Source organism: Eumetopias jubatus, unplaced genomic scaffold, assembly GCF_037043125.1.
Source record: "Eumetopias jubatus isolate StellerSeaLion01/CBP00866 unplaced genomic scaffold, mEumJub1_p1.0 scaffold_3, whole genome shotgun sequence".
NCBI classification, from domain to species: Eukaryota; Metazoa; Chordata; class Mammalia; order Carnivora; family Otariidae; genus Eumetopias; species Eumetopias jubatus.
The window spans coordinates 52,808,185-52,816,178 of record NW_028274809.1 but is presented as its reverse complement, the minus strand read 5'-3'; positions in this window follow the sequence as shown (position 1 = coordinate 52,816,178).

Genomic DNA, 7,994 nt, shown 5'->3' with positions numbered 1-7,994 from the left:
AGGAAATGAGGATTAATACAAAGTATTCAGAAGCATTCTCATAGACAGAATCAAGCAGTATAGCCTATGAGTAAAGGAAGAATAAAAAGAGAAGAAAAAAATCTATAAAATAATCACAAGATCCCAAGAGGCATGGGAATTTATTGTGGTGGCAAATGGCTCTATATATCTCATGTGAGAACTCCATGGTTGTTTAGTTGGACTTAAACAGTATTGTGATAGATGTTCACAGCACACTCCCTGAGTTACCAGGAATGGCTAAATCATCCTTGGAGTTTCTATCTAAAAAGGCACTTCAGGGGTGCCTGGGTGGCTCAGTCATTAAGTGTCTGCCTCCAACTCAGGTCATGATCCCAGGGTCATGGCATAGAGCCCCACACTGGGCTCACTTCTCAGTGGGGAGCCTGCTTCTCCCCCTCCCACTCCCCCTGCTTGTGTTCCCTCTCTTGCTGTCTCTCTCTCTGTCAAATAAATAAATAAAAATCTTAAAAAAAAAAATAAAAAGGCACTTCAGAAAGGGTTCCAGCAAAAATGAATTCGTGTTAGAAATTTTAAGTCATATGCTTGACAGTAAGAGACCGTTTCATTTCCCAATGATGCCAGATAAGTAAGTTGCTACTATGACAATACCAGTCTTCCAGTATGTTAGCTCTTTCCTCACATGCTTAAAGACTTTTCCTATGTTATTATATCCTTTCAATTGAGGGGCATTCAGGGGATCACCTTCTTACAGTTAAGAAACCTTTACAGTTTTGCCAATATTGATTTTGGTAACAAGAGAACTCATCATTTAAAGAAGTCCTATAGTTGGCAACTTCTTCAAAAAGTTAAAAACAGGAATTTCAGTCCCAGTTATATGCCCCAGGGAATGAAAAACATATATCCATATAAAAACATGTACATGAATGGCCAAAACATGTTCATAATGGCCAAAAAGTAGAAACAACTCAAACAGTAAACAAAACTTGCTATGTCCACACAATGGAATATTATTCAACCATAAAAAGATTGAGAGATTGATTCATGCTTCAACATGGATAAATTCAAAAACATTATACTAAGCAAAAGAAGCCATACACAAAAGGACAAATATTATATGATTCTATTTATATGAAATATCCACAATAAGCAAATCCATAGAGACAGAAAAGGAAGTTAGTGGTTTCTAGAGACTAATAGGAGGGAATGGGGAGTGACTCCTAATGGGTGTGGAGTTTCTTTTGGGAGTGGTGAAAATGTTCTGAACTTGGAGGTGATAGGTGCACAACTTTGTGAATAGACTAAAAACTACTGAACCTTACATTTTAAAAGGGTGGGTGTTATATGTGTGAATTATATCAATAAAAAAGTCATTTTAAATAAATTTAGATATTTCATGCATCAGCTCTTGATGTGAACCACACCCATGATTTATTTTTCCTGGTGTATGACACTTTTATAACAATCCAGAGGCTTCCAAATAAAGGGGTAGCTCTAATAAGGCAAAGTTATAAAAAAAAGAAAAGGGACAGTGATTTTAAGGACTAGTCATATCAATAAAATAACAATTAGTAAATTGTTAGATAAAATATGTGAGAATAGTAAGGACCCGATTGAATCAGTGCCTCCTCTTCTCTCTCCCTCCTCACTCACTCCTCACTCCCCCTTCTCCTTCCCCCCGCCCCAGTTACATACAGACTCCTGAGGGATATTTCTGTGGCAAAGTAAACATCTCTGCCCAGAAGCTGCAAGAGGGAGCTAAGCGCTTTCTTTGGTACTCTATTTCTTCCTGATTTATGCAGTTCAAATTAAGTATTTGATCTTTTAGCTACAAAGCAAATGCAACCCGGCCTGGGGATGCTGAAAATTGTTAATTAGGAAAATGACAGAGGGAAGGAGAAGAAATTTAGCAAGTACACTTAAGCTTTATATGCAGAAAAGTAATAAACTTCTACATAAACATCTGTGGTTTATGAGAGCACTGTATACTTTATTATTAAGCAAAAATCATGAGGCAGCAGAGAATACACTAATGATGGCATATATTTGCCAGAACTAGATAAATTGCCTGAGAATAGAAAGGTTACATTTGTTAATAAAAACATCATAAGATTATTTTATTATTTTCCCTCGGGGAAGGATTTTTCAGTATTTTACGGAGTGTAAAGGATTCCCTCTCCTCATTCACTGTTTCAAAGACCTTGTGTGTTTTTATCTAATGGAAAAATAACACTCATTCAACAGTATAAACTATTGTATAAACTCTGAGGCTTTTTCCTCCTGGGCCCTAGCATCTGAACCATGTGTAATTTGTAGCCCTGTCATCAAACTACTAAAAATTCCTCTCTTAATTCTCAGTTGACGTGAGTAGACCTAGAGAGTTCTGGGTAATTGTTACATTGGAATATTGCTTCTTTTGTGGAGTATTTTGTTATAATGATATGCTTGGTTACAGTGCCCAACCTGTTCAAGTTTGTCTGGGAGACATTTCCTTTTAGAAGAAAAATCATCTTTGTGAATCATTGCATCCATAAAATTTTGATAGTTGCTTATAAGATGGTCAACATGATTCAGCAAATTATGTGACAGTGTTTTGTGCTCAGATGTCTGTAAGGAATTATAAAAATGGTTGAAATGCTTGAGACATGGAAATCACAATATAGAACTAATTTTAAACAGAAAGGTAAGAATTTATTCGGAACATCACTAAAAAGTTCCATATTCAGAAATTAAGACATGTGGTCAGTATTCTTTAAGGAAAGAAGAGGGAGTGCTCAGTCGGTTAAGCAGCTGCCTTCGACTCAGGTCATGGTCCTCAAGTCCCAGGATCGAGCCCCACATCAGGCTCCCTGCTCAGTGGGGAATCTGCTTTTCCCTCTGCCTCTGTTCCTCCCCCCGCTCCTGCTTGTGCTCTCTCTCATTCACTCTCTCTCTCAAATAAATAAAATCTCATAAAAAAAAAAGGAAAGAAGAAAGAGTTTGTTAATTTAAAAAAGTGGCACTGCATAGCTGTTTTGTCAGCTCTATTTCTGGCTCTAGAGGAAGGAATATAGAGAAAGGTGTACATTCATAGATAAAAAAATGTTTCTAAGTATAAAATGGAGGATTAATGGGATAAAGAGGGTCTCTGGACAGGGTCAGTAAAATATCAATATTTCATAATATTAGTTCACATTAGTCATGGTTCAATAGAAGGTAAAATTGAGCTTACCAAATGATTAGGCTTGGCTCTAGAAAAGGACAAGGATTTGGTATGTTGGAAATAGATATGGGAGAATTTAATGTTAGTGACCAGTTTATAGGAAGCATATGGAGGCAACAAAAATATCTATCACTGAAACATGAATATATAGATTCCAATAGTACTTTCTCCAATTTCTGAAACTATTTCCACCCTGGTTTTTTTAGTCATTTCTTTTCAGTCTCCCTCTCTTTCTGCATGACTCATCTCCGTGATCAGTATAACTGCCAAAGACTACTTTGAACAGCCTAGCCTTACTCTTCATTATAAGAATGTGACCACAAATCCTTCCGATGTTGACAGAGAAGATCAGACACCACCAGGTCTCACTGCATCGAATTGATGTAATAACCTATGAAAAATGATGACACTATAATATTTGTGTCAAATATTTTGTGAACTACAGTCACAGATCTTTGAGCACCTATGAAATAAGAGGTATATTAATTCAAGACATCAGTGATATTATTATTTATATAATCATTATTAAAAATTAGATGACTTCTCAACACTTTCTGCAGTTTTATCTTTTTAGGTATTACTGGTTCTATTATCTTTGAATGACAATTTTAATATCACATAAGATATGTGATCCATTGAAAATAAGGAAGAGTAAGCAAGATATATTCAAGGAAAATATTCCTAAAAGAAAATACTATATTATATTATTGGAAGTTTAAAAAATTATTTCTTAACATTTTCTTCCAAAGATATTCAAATCTAGGAGAACTTGGGTGGCTCAGTTGGCTAAGCATCCGCCTTCGACTCAGGTCATGATCCCAGGGTCCTGGGATCCAGCCCATCAAATAAATAAATCTTTATTTTTTTATTTTTATTTTATTTTTTTAAATAAATCTTAAAAAAAAACTGGGAAAGCCATATTAAAAAAAAAAAGATATTTAAATCTATCCAAACTTAAAGTTTCACTCTGGCTTCTTTAATATTTTCTCTTTAGTTCTCCTTATTTGCTAATTTGCTTTAAGCCTTAGAAATGTATGAGTTTCTTTGTCTTTTTGAGTTGATATCAAGTACAGAGTTGAGTTAGTTATACCCCTTAGCTCTTTGCACATTGTCATCATTGGTCGGTTTAAGGCTTCAAACTAGTATTTTTCTTTCTTTTTTATTTTTTAATATTTACATATTTATTTGAGAGAGAGGGAGAAAGAGAGTATAGGGGAGGGGCAGACTCCCCACTGAACGTGGAGCCCTACACCAGGCTTGATCCCATGACCCTGAGATCATGACCTGAGCTGAAATCAAGAGTTGGACGCTTAACCATCTGAGCCACCTAGGTGCCCTGTTTTGTCTTTTTTCTAATATGGCTCCCATCCCCCATATACTCATGGCTACCACCCTATTTGTGGTACTATACAGGTCTATACTCACATCCCTGTAGTACTATTTAGTAGGAGGGTGTTTTTAAATTTATATACAGAATATTTTGCTGTTAAGCTTGTCAGTTTCCTACTTTTCATATTTAACACATTTGAAATCTCTCCACTCTGTGGTATGTACATCAGTTACTTGTTTTTTTACTAGATGGTTTTTCCACTATCTTCACAGTTTATATTTTACATATGCTTGATCAACAACAACTCAAGTGGTTTCTACCTTCTTTGGCATCACATGTATGAACATTGTTATACATGTTCCCTTAGGAAGCTATGTGAGAATTTCTCTGAGTATATATTCAGGATTGGAATCTGTGGGTTCTAAGGCAAATGGAAAATTTATTCCAGTAAATAAAATACCAATTTGCTTTCAGAAACATCTCTACCAATTTATATTCCTAACAGCAGTACAGGAGAGTTTCTCTTTCTTCTCATTTTTACCAACATTCATTATTAAATGTTTTTCTTATTTTTGCTGTTCTGACTGATGAAAAATGATACTTCATTATTATCTAATTTTTCTTTATTTGATTCATAGTAGCATTGATCATCCTTCCATATGTGTTGTTATTAGCCATGTGTCTTTTCTTTCTATAAATTGCTTGTTCATCTCTTTTTCCCATTTTTCTATTGAGATTCCTGTCTTTTTCTTACTGATTCATAAATAACTTTCTCTGTATTCCATCAGTATCGTCACTTTGTCTAGGTAGTCCTTCATTAAAAGAAGTCTTTAATTTTGATATAATAAAATCTGTTTTTAATTTTGCCTGATAGTTTGTATGTGTTGGGTTTTAAGAATTTTTTTCTATGCCTAGATCACAAAAATATTTTTTATATATTTTAACCTATTTTTAATTTTTTATATTTTTAACATGTCTTTAATCTGCCATCTATGTTATGATAATGTGCAAATTTAGCTTCACTTTTCTTCATATACTGAACCTGTGCTTTTTTTTTTTTAAGATTTATTTATTTATTTTAGAGAGTGGGCAGAGAGGCAGAGAAAGAAAGGGGAGAGAATCCCAAGAAGACTCCATGCTGGGTGTGGAGCCTGACACGGGGCTCAATCTCAGGACCCTGAGATCACAACCTGAGCCAAAACCAAGAGTTTAGACGCTTACCTGACTACACCACCCAGGCACCCCTAGTGAACCTGTTTTCTAAATACCATTTATAAATAATTCTTTCCCCCATTGCTTTGTGGTGCTATATTTTACTTCCAAACTCTGTTCCTATCCATTGGCTTGCTTTTCTGTTCTGAAGTTAATACTATACGGATTTTATCACTACAGCTTGGGTTCTGTCTTAGTCATGCACCTTTTACCTTCTTTTTCAAAGCTGACTTACATACTTAAAGATTTTCATTCTTGTGTATAGATTTTAGTGTGAGTTTTCTAATTCATCCCCCCAAAATTTTTAAATCTGTCTCTTAATGACCATATATGGCAACCTAGTATTACATTTTATACAACAAGCTATTTTCTTAAGCCTTTTGAAAATGTTTTTCTGCTCTACACTCAAGTGTGCTTTTTTGAAGTCTGATGCCAACATGACTTGTTTTCCTTTATGGGTAGTCTGTTTTTCTCTCAAGAAACTTTTAATTTTTTCTTTGTCTTCATTATCCATACATTTTACCATACTGTTTCTAGGTTTGGACATCTTATTCTCTTTGCTTTTTCATTATGAAGTACTTTGAATATGAAGTTTCCCATCCCCTTTCAGTTGGGGAAGTTCTTGGGTGTCATTTCTTGAAAGTTTCTTTTCTGTGTTTATATACATTTTTTCTCTCCAAATGGGAATTATTAAATATATATTTTGATATTTCTATTACTGACAAAATTTTTTGACTTTTTTTACTTTTTCTTCTTTCCAAATGCTTTTTTTTTTAAGATTTATTTATTTGAGAGAGAGTGAGAATAAGAGAGATCACAGAAGGAGAAGGAGAAGCAGACTGACTGCTGAGCAGGGAGCCTGATGTGGGGCTCAATCCCAGAACCCTGAAATCATGACCTGAGCCAAAGGCAGTTGCTTAACTGACTGTCCACCCAGGTGTGCCTCCAAATGCTTTTTTGGGAAAATATTCTAGCCTGCTTTCTAGTACCCTATTTTATTCTTTGTATCCTTTTAGTTATTTATCCAATGCATTAATAATTTATTGAAACTCACATATTTTTCACACCAAGTATACCTACCTGGCTTTATTTAAAAAGGTTTGTTTCTGCTTCATATTCCAACCATTTTTAATTCTCTGAAAATTTTTCATTAGTTTTACTTCAAGTAATAAATAAGACAATAAATAAGTAAAAACTAAGAGCTGGTTCACTTAGTATTTGCACTTGTATTTGTTGCCTTTGTTTTGTAGCAGTTAGGCTCCTCAGATATCTAGTTATTTTTACATTTGAACTTGTTTCTATCTGGCTGGTTTTGTACATAGGGAATCCCAGGTTCTAGCTTTTGTGGTTTCTGAGAGCTGAATGTGACTAGAAGGATGACAGTCCTGGACAGAGAGCTCACCATGCCACAGTCTGGGCTTTACCATCCCTCTTTGCTCTCTCCTCACCAATCTTACCTACCCCTTGGTTGTAATTAGCTAATGCTGAAAGTGGATTTGGTGATGCAATGAGATTTGCCATAATCACTGGGCCCTTTAGTTATTTTTCCTAGCCCAGTGTCAGTCTCTTGTGCAGCGTATTATCTACTGACCTGGTGGCACTGAGTAGGCACTGCTTTCCCTTGAGCTATCGTGTGGCCAGGATAATGGGGGGAAAAAAAGGCTTAAAACCCTCCCCATCTTTTCTCTCCAGCATGGTACCTTATTCCTCAACCACATCTCTATTTTCAAGTATTTCCGTCAATCTTTGTCTGCTTTTTTCTCCAAATTCACTTTGTTTTACCTCTGGGACAACTTCTGGGATGAGATGAGAGGAGAATGCCAACATGTAGGCTAATTCTCAATTTTTTTGAATCCCATCCATGTTTGTTTTTACATGATGAATATCGAAATAGTATCAACTTCAGTTGAATGCTTTCTGTGTGTTAGGCCTATGCTGTGTTTTTATACGCATGATATCATCTCATCCTCACAGACCCTCTAGGAAATGGTACTTTTATTATACTCATTTTACAGATGAGAGAATTGAAGTCTAGATAAAATACATCACACCACCAATAACAGAGCCAAGGTACAATTTAGGTTATCAGATTCCAAAGTCTATTTTTTTTAGGCTTTATTGCATTTAGTATTTTGGTTTAAAATAGGTTTGTTTTGGATGGATGCCTTCATGATGTCCAAGAAACCCCCTAAAAGTATGTCCAAAATTTTGTTAGTACATACAAGATAAGTTTTATCAGGGATTGAGTCCATTGCTTTTATTAGATGTTCA